This window comes from Camelus ferus, chromosome 12 (assembly GCF_009834535.1).
Source record: "Camelus ferus isolate YT-003-E chromosome 12, BCGSAC_Cfer_1.0, whole genome shotgun sequence".
Lineage (NCBI taxonomy): Eukaryota > Metazoa > Chordata > Mammalia > Artiodactyla > Camelidae > Camelus > Camelus ferus.
In genome coordinates, this window is record NC_045707.1 from 16618650 (window position 1) to 16636685 (window position 18036).

Consider the following 18036-nt stretch of genomic DNA (forward strand, 5'->3'; position numbering starts at 1 on the left):
AAGATAAATAAATAAAATAGACAGTATGTTAGATAATGATATGTGCTAAGGAGAAATATAAAACAGGGAAGGGGAATAGGAAGTGTTGGGGGTGGGGCTGAAATTTTGGATCAGATGGCCAGGGAAGGTGTCACTGAGAAGAAGATATTTGAGTTTACATCTAAAGGAAGAAGGGAGCACCCTGTGGCTATCTGGAGGAAGAGAGAAGAAGGCTAATTCAGGCAGAAGGATCAGCACGTGAAAAAGCTCCAGGCCCAGTGGAACACAGGAATGCATAGTCTTAGTCTCTGTAGATGCACATTGTAGCTAGGAAGACAGACTACAAAAATGTACATAGCTGCAGTATATTGTGATTATTTCTCTAACCAAAAAATATACTAAATGATTGACTTTGATGTGGGAGGAAGTTAAGAAAGCTTCATAATAGAACATGTAACTTGATCCTTGAAGAATGAAGAATAGCTGACCCAGGAAGAAAGTCAACTGCACCAGCAAACGACCAGGGCTGACAGTGCGTGGTGTATTCACGGACTGCCCAGGACTCGTGTGGCTGGGCCAGTGAATTAAATGGCAGGAGCTGAGGATGAAAAGGTAGTCCGGGGCCTAACTGTGAAGAGCTTTCAATCAATACTGTGGAATTTTGACTTTATTCTGAGAATTCTAAGGAGCCATCAAAGATTATGAAGAGGTGAATTATTTGATTAGTTTTGTGTTTTAGAAAGACAAATCTGGCAGTGTGAAGACAGACGAAACAGGGAGAGATGGGAGGTAGGGGTACTAGCTTGGAAGATGGTTGTATTAGCTGTTGTTGCATTAATGCTGCATAACAGAGCGCTCAAAGTGTTTCTCATTCATAGGTCTGTGGATTGGCTGCAGCTCAGCTGGGGTAGGCTGCGTTCCAGACTCCAGGCTGCAGGGTGGGTCCAGACCCATTCCATGTGTTTCTACATTAGCCCTGGACCAGAGACTACTTTGGGGCTTGCTTTTCTCATGGTAGATCTCAACGCAAGAGACCACGACAAATAGTGTACAGGCACCTGGAAGCCTCTGCCTGGATTATGCCTGCTAACTTTCTATTGAACTAAGCAAGTCAATAGCTCAATCTAGAGTCCTGGAGGCAAAGAAATATGCTCTATCTACTCCAGGACATTGCAAGGTCACATGGCTGGGGAGGGAAGCAAGAATTAACCGTATTTCTGTCATTGTGATAGTGGTAAGAGATGATGAGGGCAATGACAGTGGAAAGGTGGGTATAGGGTCAAAGGCATTAGGGAGCAAGAGCTCCCAGGACTTAGGGTCCATTTAGAAGTGAGGTGAGTGAAGAGAAGGAGGTTTCTGTCTTGAGCAGATGGATAATAAACTAATACGTATAGAGTGCTTAGAAGGTGCGAGGCACCATTCTACAGACTTATGTGCACTGACTAGTCTCATCTTCTCATAACAACCCTATGAGAGAGGAGCCATCATTATCTCCATTTAACAGATAAGGAAACCAAAGCACAGCAGTTACATAACCTGCCCTAGATCGTAAGGCACGCCGAGGCCTGAATCTGAATCCCTGACATCTGGCTCCACAGTCCGTGGGGCTGACCACTAGGGATACTCCTCTCATTATGCCTATCAAAGAATGTACTTACTACTGAGACTGCTGGGCAGGGTCATCAGTAGAGTTCCGAAGGCTGATCTTGAGGCATGAGGTATGCTCTTGTAGATGCAATATGACCAAATTAATTGGTAAATTATTTGCAAAGCTACAATAAAATAGGATAAGCCAACAGTAAAATAAATCTAAAGTAGGATAGTCCAAAAGACCACAGGCTAACACGTGAGGCATATTGTTGCAGGGGATTTCACACTGGTTGCAGTGGAAGGGAAGACTAGAGTGAGTGATGTCTTCTACATCACCAATATTTCTGCAGGGCTTGCCAGTGTGGGAGGAGATTAGGAGTAATCTCAGAGATAAAATCTTCAGACTGGAGTCTGCTGGCATCACAGAAAGCTAAGAGATTAAATCCTTTTTCCACTGAAGGGAACAGTAAATTTAGAGGAAGTGGTAATGTCTGAATGAGGGATAGAAGATTAAGTAAATTATTACTGGGTTAAAAGGTAGAAAGGAGAAGTGAAACAGAACATCCAAAGAGAGAAAGTACTGCTGCTAGATTTCCATCAGGAAACCCCAGATGACCTCTAAAAGTAGTGGTGAGAATGAGGACAGAACCAGAGGGTCATAGGCTCTCAGAGTGGGAAGAGGCACCATCGAACTTCACTCTTTAAACATCTGTGTACACTATACATTCTTAACCTGGGTTCCAAGATGAGTTTCACAATAGAATGTAAAGCTGTGTGTTAATGTATGGGCACGTGCATGCATGAATCTGCCAATATATCTGGGAAGAAAAAAGATCCATAGCTTTCATCAGATTTTCAAAGGGGACCTTGATCCTAAAAATGTCCATTACAACTGATCTTACAGTTTCTCCTTGAACAAACACTCGAGGCTCCTCTCCTCAGCGGTGGTCTGTTTTGTCGCCCATCAGCTCTATGAGAACACCCTTCCTTACACTGAGCTGGCATCTGTCTTCTAGGAACTCTCACCCCTGGTCTTGGTTTTGCCCCCTGGAGCAGTGCTGGGTAAGTCCAATCCCTCTTTCATCTTTCTAAATGGAAACTCATTTCTCAGCGTATTGAATTTTTTTCTGATGTGAGTTAAGCTGTTGAAGGAAATCCTTGACATTTTTGATGCCTTCAAAGATTCTCATGAAGTCAGCAAATAGTCTTCGTATTTTGAAAAGCTTGTAAGTTTAGCTACCTGGAGCTTAAGTAACAGATTTTATTACATAAACCCCATGTAATCCCATGAGGTTGAATCTCCATGTTCATTAAGATATTAGAGAAAGGACACAGAACTCTGGCCTCTCACTGTATGGCAAGTAATGTCTAATGATAGCTCCAAAGAGTCTGATTTTCAGGAAAAGTAATTTTAATAAGGAGGACATACATCCTAACTGTAACAACCATAGAGCTTTGAAAATGCCAATTAAAAACTGTTTACAAAGGCAAGTAAGAAGAAAGAGTTTCTCTATGTCATTGGGTTGAATTTTTTTTTTTCAAAAAAACACAGCTTTTTATTGTCTTGGATGCAAATATAGTTTTAAAACTGCATTGTAGTGTTGAATTTAAAAAAAACTCTAACCTCAAACATCTCTAATTTTTTTACACTTTGGCTTTCTTATAAATTATACTACATAAAGTCTTTAGTAATCCTATTTTAACAATTTTTGTGGATTCTTCTCCCTTTCCTCTTTACAATCACCTTGATTTATTTACCATATTGGAAATCAGTTTTCTGTCTCTTTATCTAGGATGAAGCCTACTGCAATTGAAATAAACTTCTAGTTCAATTATCTGGAGCACCCCAAGCAGGTAATTACTAAATATTTGTTGATGTAAGATGGGAAGAAATAAATGCTCATTCATTCAGAGAGTATATTCTGGAAACCTACTGTGTACAATGCACACAAAATCCAAGTGGTCAAAGAACTTATAGTGTAATTTAGTATCCAAGTTAAGGCAAATACTTAAATTTATGTAGTGGCAAAATAGCACAACAAAGAGTCATAGCTAATTAAGTCAACAATGTAGATAAAATGTAATCATAAAATATATTCCAGTTAATCAATATAAGACAGAAAAAGAGAAGAAACAAAGAACAGAAAAAACAAATAGGAAGCAAATAGCACAATGTTAGATTTAACCCCAACCATATTAATAATCACATGAACTGTAAAATGTCTAACCACCCAAATTGAAAAACAGAAGTTGTTAGATTGGAGGCATGGGGGGGACAAGACTCAACCATATGTTGCCAAAAGAAACTCATTTTAAATTTAAAGATATAAATAGATTAAATTTAAAAAATTTAATAAGAAGAAATACCATGCCAGTATTTCTCTATATGAGACAAAGAAAGTTTCAGTGCGAAAAATATTACCATGGATGAAGAAGATCATTTTATAACAATAAAGGAGTTAATTCATCAGGAGGACATAATAATCCTAAACATTCATGTACCTAACAGAATTTCAAAATATATGAAGCAAACACTGATAGAATTGCAAGAGGAAATAGACTACTCTACAACTATATTCATAGATTTCAACATCCCTCTCTCAATAAATGATATGTATCCATAATATATAAACATCTCTCAGAACTCAATAATAAGAAACAAACAACCTAACTCTAAAAAATAGTCAAAAGACTTGAATGGACACTTCACCCAAGAGCACTTACTAATGATATATAAGACCTTGAAAAAATGCTCTATATCTTTAGTCATTAGGGAAATACCAATCAAAACCACCATGAGATAACACTACTCACCGCTTAGAAGGCAAAAATGAAAAAGATTGACCATATGTAATGCTGTCAAGGGTGTGGGGCAACTGAAAATTTCTTATACTGCTAGTAGGAACATAAAATGACACAATCACTTTGGAAAGCAGTTTGGCCCTTTCTTATTATGTTAAATATACACCTACAATAGCACTCATTTGTTCCATTCTTAGATGTTTTTAATACTCAAGAAATGAAAGCACATGTCTATACAAGGACTTGATCACAAATGCAACAGCTTTATTTATAAAGGGCAAAAATTGGAAATAACCTAAATGTCATCAACAGGTGACTGGAGAAACAGATTGTGGTGTATCCTTACGATGAATACTACTCAGCAATAAAAGGGAATGAACTATGGATAGACAACGGAAGAATCAACAACAGAAGAGTTTCAAAATAATTATGCTGAGTAGAAGCCATACCAAAAAAAGGTACATACTGTCTGATTTCATTTGTTTAAAATTCTGGAAAATGCAAACTAATGTACAGTAATAGAAAGAAGATTGTGGTTGCCTGGAGAGGGAGTGAGTGGAGAGTGATGCACCGAGGGATTACACAGAGGCCTGCGGAAACTTTCCGAGGTGACGGGTACATTCATTACCTTGATGGTGGTGATAGTTTCATGCATGCATGAATATGTCAAAACTGTTCACTCTAAACATGTATAGTGTATCCTATGTCAAATATACCTCAGTAAAGCTATTTAAAAAGGTATGTAGTGGGCATACTATGTGTGCCAAGTTGTGTTCTAAATGTGTGAAATGCAGTCTCCTCTTTAATCCTTACAACAAATCTATCAGGTTGATCCTATGATTGTTCCCTTTTATGGGTGAGACCACTGAAGCTTAGAGTTAGTTATTCACGTCCAAGTCTACCCAGCTAGTAAATGGCAGCCTGACCATCGACTTTCACTCTTTTTTTTTTTAGTTGAAGTATAGTCAGTTTACAATGTGGTGCCAATTTCTCTTTCGCTCTTAATGGTAGAAAGAAATATGTAGAAGAGAGGCACAATAAAGTGCTGAGTTTTCACATTCATTATCTAGATCCTCAAAAGAGAGTGTGGAGTAAGCAGTTCAAATGCTTGTGCCTACTTTACAGATGGACAAACTGAGGGTCAAAAAGATTAAGGTGACTTGACAGTTTCAGACCTGGGGGAAACGATTTCTCCCCACTCCTCATACTACAGCCCAATCCACTGAATCACAAGGCTCCAACTGCTGTTGATAGACTGCTGCGTTTTTTTGTGGTTTCTCCCTCCCCCCCAAAAGCGGCCCAAAATCGTGTAAATTGAGTTCCTGGTGTTGATAGATGTCAAAAATTCCAACTGAGCATTGCAATATTACTGGGCATTTTCTTCTGCTATTGCCGTTCAGGAGAAAGGTAAGACTTGGCATTTACAAGGGTCACGGGGCCCTCGAGTCAACATAGTACTTTTTGGGTTTCAACGTCCCGGTTCTCAGTCCGCCAGCATCCCGCGGCCGCGTCCCAGCGCTCGGCCCGGGTGCCCCTCCCGCGCGGCTCCGCGGGGGCGTCGGGGAGGCGGGCCCGGGGACGCTAGCGAGGCGCTCCGACGCGGCGCCCCCTGCCGGCACCCTGCTCCCTCGCCCGGGATCCGGTCCGGGCGGCGCGGGGACGCCGGCCTGACAGCCAGCCAGCGAGCGGGCTGGCGGGCGGCGCGGTGCGCTGCGGGCGAGCGGGCGCGCCCTGCAGGGGTAGGTGGGCCGCGGGGCGCGGGCGGACGAGCGGGGGCGGCGCGCGCGGGCGGGGGCCGTTGGGCGGGCGGGGGGCGCGCGCCGGGGGTCGGCGCGGGGGCGGGGCGGGCGGGGGGCCCGGCGGCGGGGGCGCGCGCGGCGGCGCGCGACGGGCGCGAGTTATCAATTATGCAAGGACTCGGGCGGCGCGGAGGGCGGGCGCGGGGAGCGCTCCAAGATGGCGCCCACCGCAGTCCCGCCCGCCGCAGCCTCGGCGCCTCTGCAGTCCGGCCGCGCCTCCCGGGCCCCGCGCTAGGGCCGCCGCTGCCTCCCTCGCCGCCGCTGCCGTAAGTCGCCCCAGAGCCCCCGCCCGGCGCCGCTCCTCGCCCGCCGAGTTCCCCTTCTCTCCTCGGGACCCTGGAGCGGGGCTCGCCCATCTCCACTCCGGGGCTTTGCCGCAGAGTGCGCGGCGGGGCTCGAGGGGCGGTGGAGCGGGGTTGCTGTCCACCTGGTTTTGGACAGGTGTTTGGAAGTCTTGCTTCCTTCTACTGTGTTTACCGGGGGTCCCTGAGGAGAATTGAGGACCACCGGCCCCCACCCCCATACACTGTTTCTCCTCCTCTCGGCTGCGCTGGGGGTCACCGGCCTGCCCTCGGCGCCCCTTCCGCGGTGCGGCACCCGCCCCCTCCCCATCTCCCGGGGCCGGGGCAGAGTCGGGGCCCCTTGCCCGGTTGCGCTGAAAGGGCAGCGCTGTCCGGATCTTCTCCAGCAAGCTCCTCAGCTCTACCCCCTCCCCCATGTCTTACTGCATCCTTCTCCCCCATCCGGCTCCAGATTGTTACCAACTGCAGAAGCCGAGGGCTCCTGGGTTCTTAGGGCATCCAGGACTCCCCTGTCCTTTATTCAGATGCGTCCGTCCCCCTCCCGACAGGGTGCTCTGGGGCCGTGTTGGGGGCCGCCGGGACCTTCCTCGGCATGCTAGAATTCCTGCATTAGGGAGTACATCACTTTCAGAATATCCCCTTCCCCCCACCCCCACCCCTACGCCACCCGATGCAGAGCTTGCTCCTCTCCTCCTCTCTCCTTCCCTCCCCCACCTTACCACCAGCAGCAGCACCCTGGGCTTCTTGTTAGCTTTGGGCTTACGGGACTGCCCAGCTCCACAGGCTTGGACCCCTCCTCTCTAGTTCTCTCTTAGTACTTGGGTGACCGCAAAGCCTCTGCGTTTTTACTGAGAGCTCAGCTCCGTTCCCTCGGTGTCAGCAGCAACCACCAGTGGAGACTTGGCAGTTAACTTTCGGGGGAGGAGGGTTAGCCAGCGCTTTCAGACCCCTTCAGAGGCCCCAGCTTCGAGGTGGGGTGCAGTGGGGATCATTTTTGAGCCTGATAAATATGATTCTTCAAACCATGCATTCCTTCCAACTACCCCACCCTGTGCCCTCTTCCTTACTTACACTGCAGTTTTTGAAATGTGGGGGAATACATTTTATATCTGGAGATTCCAAGCTTCCAAGGCTCAGCATCAGTGTCCGTAATAAAAGGTTGTCATCTGTTTTGTGGGGGAAAGGGGTAGAAGAAACTTTGCATTGCATCTGGCTAATTCAGGGAGAGGGAGAAATAATTAGCATGGAGCAAGCTCTACCAAACAGGGAAAATTGCTTTTAATGCACAGTGGGCACCAGAGAAGCTGGGATAGAAGCAGGAAGTGTGGGTGAGGGCTCTGGGGGCAAAGGGGGAGAGTGCTTTTTATTACTGTTTTCCCAAGTGTGAACCTGGAGAGCCTTTAGAGAGGTAGTGTTGTGTTAGGGCTGGGGGATGTTTTGGCTTTCCAAGGGAGATTCGGGTGTGGTAGATTTTCACTGTTTCACAGTCTTTTGCTACTTCTCTTTTCTCCACGTGCATTAGAAGATAATGGGCGTTGGGGGGGCTTTTTTTTCTCTCCTCAAAAAAAATTTTTTTTGATGTGTAATGCAAATGGCTGGATAACATTGCCACCCGGTACCATTCTGGTAGGAATCTCAGGGGAATCAGACTTAAAATGCTGAAAGCTTTGTAACACGTTGCCTGTAACCTGGTTCTTGAAATACTGCAGCATTTTTTCTTTGGAACTCATGACCCATAAGGCCTTCAGTTCTCCCTGAAAGAGAATTTGATTGCTTGGAAGGGGGGTGGTAGTGACGGTTTGGTATTCAGCGAACATTGTCCTAGAAATTGAGGCTCTCTCTGGAGAGGGCTCCAAGCATGTTCAATGTTCTCTGAATATCTGATTCAGAGTATGTGTAAATGTGTTGTGTTTCTTAGTTGAGCTGTTGGTGGGTAGTGCAACGCAGTTCTCGACAATGCAGGCCAGTTACTGGTTTCTTGGGTTCAGTTTGAGAGGCTGACTTCATACATCTTCGATTTTCTTTTGGGGTTTTGTCAACTTTTATCAAAATATTTGAAGGATTTTATTTTAAATTAATAAAGGATTGTGAAGTGGAATATAGCATACTTAAAAGCAAACAAACATACAGTTGCTTGTTGCTTTATTTGTAGGCACTTTAACAAATATTTCTCAGGGCCCAGCTTTAGTTGTCTGTGTTGAGGCTTGCCCCAGGGTTTCTTGCTGTGGTGCTGAAAGGACAGTTCCCTGACCAGTCCTACTGTAGAGTGCACACATACTGGACATGATTTGGGTTTTTCTTTTATTCTCAGCAGGCTTTCCTGTAGACGTGTGTGTGCATGCGCAGCTGGGTTTATACTTGAGGTTGCAGGCCTAGTTATCATATTTTATTACTCCCACATAACTCTTCATTTGGCTGTCCCTCATGGAGACAGTGTTTTTACAGGCTGCAGCAGATCCATATGTAAGTCATGCAGTGACATTTTGCTGACTGCATTATTTCAGCACATTTTGATCATTTCAGATAGCAAGAAAATATTAATGTTATGGGAATTTGGTCTCCACAAGAAGTAATCATATAGCTTGCTAAGTTAAGCTGGATCAGAAGGGCATCTTCTCTGGGTTGACTTGGACAGTGAGCTGGGAAAAGGACTCAACACAACAGAGGCCAGTATGCGATCCATTGTTTCACTGAAGTAACTTGTCAAAAATTGTTTTAAAATCCTATAATAGTGAAGGGGGCCATAAAATTCAGCTCGTACAAATCTCCCACCTAGCACAGGGATCCCCTTAAGGGAGATCTCACATAAAGCAGCTCATTTGGTTTGGGCACTGTGATTGAAGTACTTTTTAAAAATGTCATTGAAAAGATAACATATAAGTTAAAAGACATATAAATTGGGGCTGGCACAGGGACAAATGCCATTCTTGTGCTTCTTACCAAGAAAAGATCGACATTCGGTGTTCTATAGAGCTTATATAAGAAACCTGCACCTGCCTGAAAAGAATACAAAGATAGAGACATATCCACCTAAAGTAAGAAAAACATTCTTGAATGGAAAGAAAAATAATTATATTTAATCTGCTGATATTATGTAACAAGTTGTCCTGGAGGCACACACATGAATTAATGAATACTTAATCCTATAGATTATATCTGAGAAAGAAAATAAAGCCACACCGTATAGAAAGTGTTAAAAATATGAAATTTATCCAGAATGAGATCAGTTTCCATAGGTATAAAAATAATGCATAGTTATTGCAGAAATATTTTAATATATAAAAAACAGGGGAAAAAAGCCATCCTTAGCAGAACACTGTCAGTATCTTATTGTTATTTCAGTCTTTATTTTCTGTATAGAGGGCAAGAAGCAGTTGCAAAAGTTATTCAGATTAACAGTATTATTAAACTGAGCCTTTTAAACTCTTAATTTCATAGTCCACTAGTCAGTCATTTAGGGACTTAACCACTAGATTATTACATTTCAATTTACCTTTTTCCTGAAGCATTTAAAAAATTTACAAGAAATTATCTTTAATGTGAAAGAATTCATTCTTTGAATCGGACTCCTGTAAAGTCTTTTGCTTTAAAGGAGTAAAGAAAACTTTTCTCAATCAGTGAATGAATAAATATATTTCCTCTGCACCTACTGTGTGTAAAGCATTGCACTAAGCGCTGACACTCTTTAAATGGCAAGAACCAACTTCAAAAATAATACCATGCTCAAAAACTGTGGCTGTTTAAGTGTTAAAGGAAGGAAACAGAACTTTCAGTCTTCTCGTGTATTAATTGCTGAAATGTTGTGTGGCAGCCTGTTAGGTCTGGCCCAGTGATTCAGCCTAAGTAGAACTTGTGCAGGTATGAAGTGAATGTATGCAAAGGAAAAACAAAGAAGGAGTCTTCCGGAAAAATTTTCTCTGTCCCTTTGTGAAGTTACAAATACACAATCAGGACCTGCAGTTAGGTGCATATCAGGACTTAAGGTGAAATGAAGACCCAGGAAGGTTGCTGTAGTTACACCATTGAGAAGAAAAAGTCAGAAGCAGTTTGGGATTTGGAGGTAGGCAAGACTAAGTTCAAGTCTTGACTCTGCTATTTACTAGCTTTGTGACCTTGGGCAAGTTATTTAGTGTATCTGAGCTTCAGTGTTCTCATCTATAAAAGAAGGAATGATAATAATACCTACGTTGCAGGGTGTTGTGGGGGATTAAATGAAATCTCTATTTCCTTGTGGTTTCTGACACATAGAGCTCAGTATTTATTAGCTCCTTTCCCTCTAGGGATTTAGCAGCTTAGTGCGTGTTTATGTGTGTATTTGATAGAGTATATGTGTACTGTATTAAATTTCAGTAGTCTGAAAGCCAGACGGTTGCTGTATCTTCAGTCTGGCATAGGGGATAGGATCTGCAGGTACCCTGACTTGGATGGAATTTGCTAGTCCAGAAGGAGAAAAGTTTTACTGTGCATCTCCACCACCACCGTGCAAATGTGATTACCGAAGTAACTGTTCCTGCATTCATTTCCGAACTGCTCTAGAATAGGACTCTTTACCAAATAGGAATGCTCTGGCACTCACCAGTTGGCAGGCAGCTGGGCTGTTGTTAGCTATAGCCTGGGGTCTGAAGGTGGAATGGGCCCAAGGGCTGAGGCTCTCCTTTATTCTTACTTGAGCTGGATGTTTTAATTGTAAATTATTATACAAGTTGAAAGTTGCTTTTGTCTTCATCACCATTCTAGGTTTTCACATTATATAGTCTTTGAACTGCTTTATTTGAATGGGTCTTATACATTTAGGTCTCATGACTGACCATCTACCTTTGACAATTACTACTCTAGGTTTATGTGTTCATAAAAACTTAAAAAAAAACCCAACCTTCTATTAGTTGATTGTTTGAGTTGGGTAAGACAGATATTATTCTGCCCACTTTATAGCTGAGGAAACTGAGTATCCCAGAGCTTAAGTGAGTTGTCCAAGGCTGTAGGACCATTAAGTGATGGAGTGGAGACGAGGACCAAGGTTGGTTGACTCATGCTTAAAGATTTTTTTCCATTTAATGGTGTTATATTCTGATGTTCATATAACCAAGTAATGTGAACAATTTTGGCTTTATTTTAAGAAATTATCATTATCCTAGGTAGCTAAACATATCTTAGTGAGTGGGCATAATGAAGGATTCTGGGATAGGCATAGGGAGGGCAAGACTAGTTTTGAAGGAGAGCATTTTGGAAGCAGGAAGGATAAGGGAAAATGAACAGAAGATGTATCAATAAATAGAATATGGATGAAAATAGGAAGCATTGAACTAACACACTCATTTTGTTTCTGTAGCTATCTTTGCTGCTTTTTTTTTTCCTTTGGGGAAGGAATTAGTTTTATTTTGTAAATTTTTCCTCTAATTTTTTTATTGAGGTATAGTTGATTTATAATATGTGTTAGTTTCTGGTGTTCATCATAGTGATTCAGTCTCTCTCTATATATATATTCTTTATCATTATAGGTTATTACAAGCTATTGAACATAGTTCCCTATGCTATAAAGTAAGACCTTGTTGCTTATCTATTTTATATATAGTAGTTAGTATCTGCTAATCCCAAACTTCTTATTTATCCAGCCCTTTGGGAACCATAAGTTTGTTTTCTGTATCTGTGAGTCTGTTTCTATTTTGTAAATAAGTTCATTTGTGTCATTTTTTTAGATTCCACGTGCGAGTGATATCATATGATATTTATCTTTCTCTGTCTGACTTACTTCACTTAGTATGATAATCTCTAGGTCCATATTGCTGCAAATGGCATTATTTCATTCTTTTTTATGGCTGAGTAGTATTCCATTATGTATATATACCACAATTTCTTCATCCAATCCTTTGTTGATGGACATCTACATTGCTTCCATGTCTTGGCTATTGTAAATAGTGCTGCTATGAACATTGGGGATCATGTATCTTTTCGATTAGAGTTTCCTCTGGGTCTATACCCAGGAATGGGGTTGCTGGATCATATGGTAACTCTATTTTTAGTTTTTTGAGGAATCTCCATACTGTTTTCCATAGTGGCTGCACCAAATTACATTCCCATCAACAGTGTAGGAGGGTTCTCTTTTCTCCGTACTCTCTCTAGAATTTATCATTTGTGGACTTTTCAATGATGACAGTTCTGACCAGCCTCATTGTAGTTTTGATTTCCATTTCTATGATAATTACTTAGCTACTTTTTTAAAGGTTATCATATCTTTGTGTCTGCTTATCTTCCTTCATTTCTATAGCACATAAATACACACGTTTGGCTAATTGTAATGCTCCCAAATTGCCAGTATGTTATAGCCAAGATCATAGGGGAATTATGGCCACTACCACCTGGATTTCTTTGCTTATGCGAGGCTGAGATTGGTGTAGGACTCAGAAAAGAACTGAGGATTGGTGCTGGGAGGGGTATGCTAGTTGAAGTAGAAAAAGTTCTGGGAGGCTCTTGGATTAAGCCAAGAGCAAAGGTGAAAGTAGGTATTAGTTCTGATTCTCCTTAGGTATATGGAGATGTGTCATGCTGAGGAGAGTGGAACAGAATAAAAGCTGGGAGCCTGAGGGTCTAAGACACGCTTTTAGTTTGGGACTGAAGCTTTCTTGATCCTGGAAGAAGTCGATTGGGTTAGGATAACTAAAATGTTAGCTGGAGAGGCTTGGAGCACTTTTTTAATTCACTCTTGGTGGTAGGGGGAGGTCTTTGTTCACTAGGCTTATCCCAGGATCTGGAAATGGAAAGCACTGAAATCCCTCAAAAGGACATTAACAGCCTCCTTTCATGTACAGTTGGTTAGTGTGATTTTTATGCTGTAAAATCTTTTGAGTTCTTGGGGAGCAAGAACATTAGAGAAATATAGTGAATGCTTATTTATCCAGGGATGGATTATCTAGGCCATGAATTATACATGTCATTTATTTTCCTCCCTTTTTCTACGTTTTGAGTATTTAGCTGATTGTTAGCATTTCCACCAGAATGAACTTGGGAAGGGAGAAAAAGACAAAATTAAAATGTTACTTTAAATTTTTAGATAACGATTGATAGAGGAAGAGATCAATGAGAAGGCACCTCATTTTTCATCTGTTCTTATTCTCTCCTAATGTTAAAGTACAGACAATTGAAAGCTGAGCCTCCAAAAGCTTAATGTTCACTGGAAGCCAGTGTGAAATAGCATTTTCTCTTCATTTTACTGAGCCACAGCCCTGTAAATAAATAGGGCTTAATTTATTACATGGTTAGTTTCTTGTTTCACGAGGAATTCTTCTTCAATTAAGGATAATGCAGCAGGCTTTTGCTTCACACTCACCAGTGCCTTTTTGTCTTGGCAAGAAGCTGAATAAAATGCTTCTAAATGAAAACAAATTGATGCATTATTATTAAATTGCAGATAAAAATTGAGCAGGTTGCAAGTGAGACTGGTAGAGCTTTCTCAGAGGTCAGAATACCAAGCAGTCTCATGTGCTACAGGATTCTCAACTGGATTTCCTAAGATTTGGGTGAAGACTAAAAAGGGGAAATGCCTTATTTCAAAGATGCCTTGAAGAAAATAAAGCATTTTAAAGAGACTTATGTTGTGATAGGGAAGAAAGTATTGAGAGTGTGAGGAATCATCAGAATGGAGAGTGAGAGCAAGTGACAGAATGACTGCAGTGAAAATGGACACGGGGTTTGGATGTGAGCTTGGGGAACTGCTCATATTCTAAGAGAAAGAGTTCTCCTCTGCAAACTCCTTTGGAACCATCTCTTTGTTCTACTTACTGAACTAGGGTGTTCCTGATATTCTGGTTAGGCGCATAGAAACCTTAGGAAGATGTTTGTGTTTTAAACGTGATTTTATCCCTTCCTCTGCTAGAACTTTGCTGCAAATTGCTCATTTATCTGTTCTCTGCTTTGGAAAAGCTGGAGAATATTTTCTCGCTTTGTAGCAAAAATTTTAGTAACATTTTTACATTTTAAAAAATTTCCTTTTTTTAAAGGATTTTAAGTCATTTAATATAAAAACATTTTCTCAAAAGGCACTGTTGAAGGTATTTCTCCATTCTATATGTAAATATACCTTTTACATTTATTTGTTTGAATAGAGATGAAGGGTTAAAAAATCAGAAGGTTCAAAGTTAAGTCTTATACTGTCACCCAGTCACCCAGTATGTACTTGATAAAGGCAGCTACTACTACCAGTTTCTCTTGTATTCTTTTTACATGTATGTGTACGGAAACACCCCTTGCCCCTCTCACAGTTATGTTCACTGTCTTTTGAGGAAGACTGTTAAAATAGTTTGGGGATTTGAACTCTCATTCTTCGTCATCTTAGATAATTAATTTCCCCTTAGCAAAAAATTTAGTGACATTCTTAAATTTTTTTTTTAATTTCCTCTTTTTTTTTTTTCAGGATTTTAAGCCAATTAATATGAAAATATTTTCTCAAAGGCACTGTAGGTGTCTCTTCCATTCGATGTTATAAATTTGGGGATTTGAATATAATTAGAATTATATCCAAATTAGAATAGAAAGTTTGCTGTAAGAACAACTCAGTTGGGCTGGGGTAAAACCTTCTATCCCCAGTGGCAGATAAGCCTGCAAAGATAGGGTAGAGTTAGCCGAACATTAAGGATTTTTTGAGGTTGCATTTATCCTTGGACTCAATGGAGAACATAGAAGGTTTTTATAGGGAGTGTAGAATGAACATCATCAATGCCGTGCTATAATATTTTAGGAGGACCGGGCAGCAGTGTATACATAACAGGATGGAATAGAACAAAGGATGGACATCCAGTTAATTGGCTGTTTGATTTGGCCTACCTGTGTGGTGACAAGGTCCTGGACTCAGTAGAGATGAAGATGGAAAAGAAGGAAAATAAATATATATTTTTGTATATTGTATCACATGGATGTGTGTGTTTAAGTAATATTTTTACAAGGTAAGAGATCGTTTCTAGGAACACCCAATAGGATTTGGGGAAAGGGGAGGAAGAGGAGTTAATTTTGCTGTTTTAAAGTTTAGGGACAGAGAATCTTCTGTTTAGAAAATCTAAGGAAGCTAGTTCTGTAATACACATTCGCAGTCTAGTCCAGAGCATCTTGATTAGCAAGCTACCTTAATTTCCAATCCTTTCCCTGCAGAGGATTTTTCCCCTTGAGTGTCTCATGCTTTCTTTAAGGAAGACCCAAGTCTTCCATATTCTTTATTCTGTGTGCTCTCTCACTGATAAAGATTGCTCAATCTTTACGGCCGCTATGCTTTTCTTATTTTGTGGTCTTTCATTCTACCCATTTATAGACACTTAACATGCTGTCTTTTTCCTTGATGTTCTCAACTAACCTTCAGTTTAGTGTATAAAGAATTATGCACCTTTTCATAGGTGGATGACTGTTTTGTCCTTACTGAAACTCAGTGACTTTCTTTCTTTGATCATTTGCTTGTATTCTGTGTGTGCTTCATGGAACCATAGTAAGTATTTGAAATTGCAGGCTGAGTTAAAGTAGGAACTGAGAGGATTCTAATAGGTGAAAGCAGAGGGAAAGTGTTAGGCCTTATCAGCCAGTGATGTTGCTTTTTATTTCAGGAATTGATCTTGGTCAATACAAGATGCCAGACTTGACTTGCATAAACTGCCTTGGTGTAGCTACGGTGCAAGACAGTGGCCAGTGGGCCCTAATGTGCAGCTGCAGCATACAGTGATAATTTAGAGCAAAGGTTGAGCTCAGGGAGCTTGGGTTCTGTTCTGGCCTTTTGTCGTCAATAAAGATCTTTGAATAAGAAAAAATAAAGGGTGATTGGAACATCAGAATACACATGCAAAAATAACAGAATACACTGAGAGAAAAGCAATTTAATTCAATAAATTTTTTTTCATTTAATTTTCCTTCTCACCACCGAAGTTACTGAGTTCTTGCAAATTCCATTAACATTTGCCACAGTTTGCACTCAGACTATTGGCAGAAGTCCCCATGGGTTGCGTGGAACCAGTAGAGCAGGCAGAGTTCATGTACAAGATGCTAGAAAATGTAGCTCTCTGTTTAGAGATGTAAAGCATCCTTACAGTAATCTCATTAGGAGGCTCTCTGTGCAATCACGTTGCAAGTTGGTACTTGCTTCCTAGTTTGAGTGCTCAAAGTAACAGTGATTGAGAGCAGTTAAACAACAGCCTCTTGGGAAGCCATTCTTAAAAGCAGTTTGGGATGAGAAATGTCCATAAAGATCACTTAACTGAAAGATGGCAGTCTGCTTTATTAATCTAGATGTTCTAGTGCAAGTAGAATTTTAGTAGGTTCATAGGGTTGTTTTTTTTTTTTTTTTCCATTTTCCTTCTACTTGTGATGTTTCTTCTTCCTTGTCTCCAGAAAAGGAGGGTGGTGTAAGACCGAAGGAAGGCATAGATTCAATGATTAATTGAGTGATTTAGTGTGGTGGGGAAACAAAGTAGAATGATTCTATGAGTATTTCACTTCCCTCACAAGGTTATTATTTTTTTCTGACTCATAAAGGAAAACTTCAGCCATAAGTGCCGAAGGGATAAAACTTCTTTTACTTTGAGATCTTAATGTAGACTCTTGGCATTAGGAATTACTCCAAAGCTTTATAGGTCAAAGAAATTAAGTCCATTGTGTGATGAGTGGATATCAAAGACCTGTTGTTAATTAGGTCCGAGTGTTTTCCATCTTTAATTTTAATTAGCTTATATCCAGCTTGAGCCTTAGGGACTGATGTGCTTTGCTGCTGGCCACACACTCCTTCCTGACCATGAGTAAGTCTCTGGGCTGTGTTGTCCCTTGCAGGTTGTAGGAGCCGTGCATCTTTCCCTTCCCGCCCCTCACTCAGCAGGCTGCTCAGCTGGCTCCCAGTGGTGAGGCAGAGCAGTCACACAGGGGAATGTGACTTCCATGCCCTGCTTGGGCTCTGCTCTGCAGCCCTGCCTTTGCCACAGCTAGTGCTCAGAGAAAGGTTTTTTAAAGATCAATGCATTTATCACTCAGGGAAGTCTGTTGCAAAATCTCAAGGAAAAAAAATCCTCCCAGAAAGTAGTTTCACTTTTCTAGCCAGGATTCCAGAACCATCAGTTCCTTATAGGCGCTGCTTCTGTTTATAGACGTTGAGTTGTCGAGGCCTTGCCAGTTGTTTTTCCCTTCCACAGTTTGATCACAGAACCTTGTAAGAACTCTTATTTGTGAGAACTGAATGCTGGCTTTTAGGGGTATTATGAAAATCTAGTGGATCTATAGAGTTCAAAGTATGGGTGCTAGTCTACATTTTGGGCAAGAGGGTATCCGAGGTTTTTATGGTGAAAAGTTAGGCATCATAATCCCTGCAGTCTCGGGCTTTGGGCCACGATGCAGTGCCCAATGACCCTGGGACAAATAGGGTCATTTTTCCTACTTGGAAACTTATTCCTATTAAGGTACTATAACCAAAGAGAGTACTACTTCCTTCATAAGAATAAGTTCAATAGAACTAATATTTTAAAAGCTTTTGAAGTTCTAGCTTAGTATGGCAGTTTTTTTCCTTTTAAACCGTTTAACAGCTTTTGTTATTTTTATTGTTATTTTAA

At 41.3% G+C, this 18036-nt stretch overlaps 1 protein-coding gene and 1 long non-coding RNA gene across 2 annotated transcripts in view; both read left to right on the forward strand.

The window, feature by feature from the left end:
* Nucleotides 1-2478: 2478 nt before the first annotated feature.
* On the forward strand, nucleotides 2479-5241 carry LOC116667589. Its single transcript, XR_004324484.1, has 3 exons — nucleotides 2479-2631; nucleotides 3363-3423; nucleotides 4684-5241. It is a non-coding gene; the product is annotated as an uncharacterized LOC116667589 (long non-coding RNA).
* A 762-nt stretch (nucleotides 5242-6003) lies between these two features.
* Nucleotides 6004-18036, forward strand: part of SCN8A (sodium voltage-gated channel alpha subunit 8) — a 166771-nt gene continuing 154738 nt past the window's right edge. The window contains exon 1 of the mRNA XM_032492861.1: nucleotides 6004-6110. The gene's annotated coding sequence lies outside the window, so the exon portion shown is untranslated. The remainder of the gene's footprint in view (nucleotides 6111-18036) is intronic.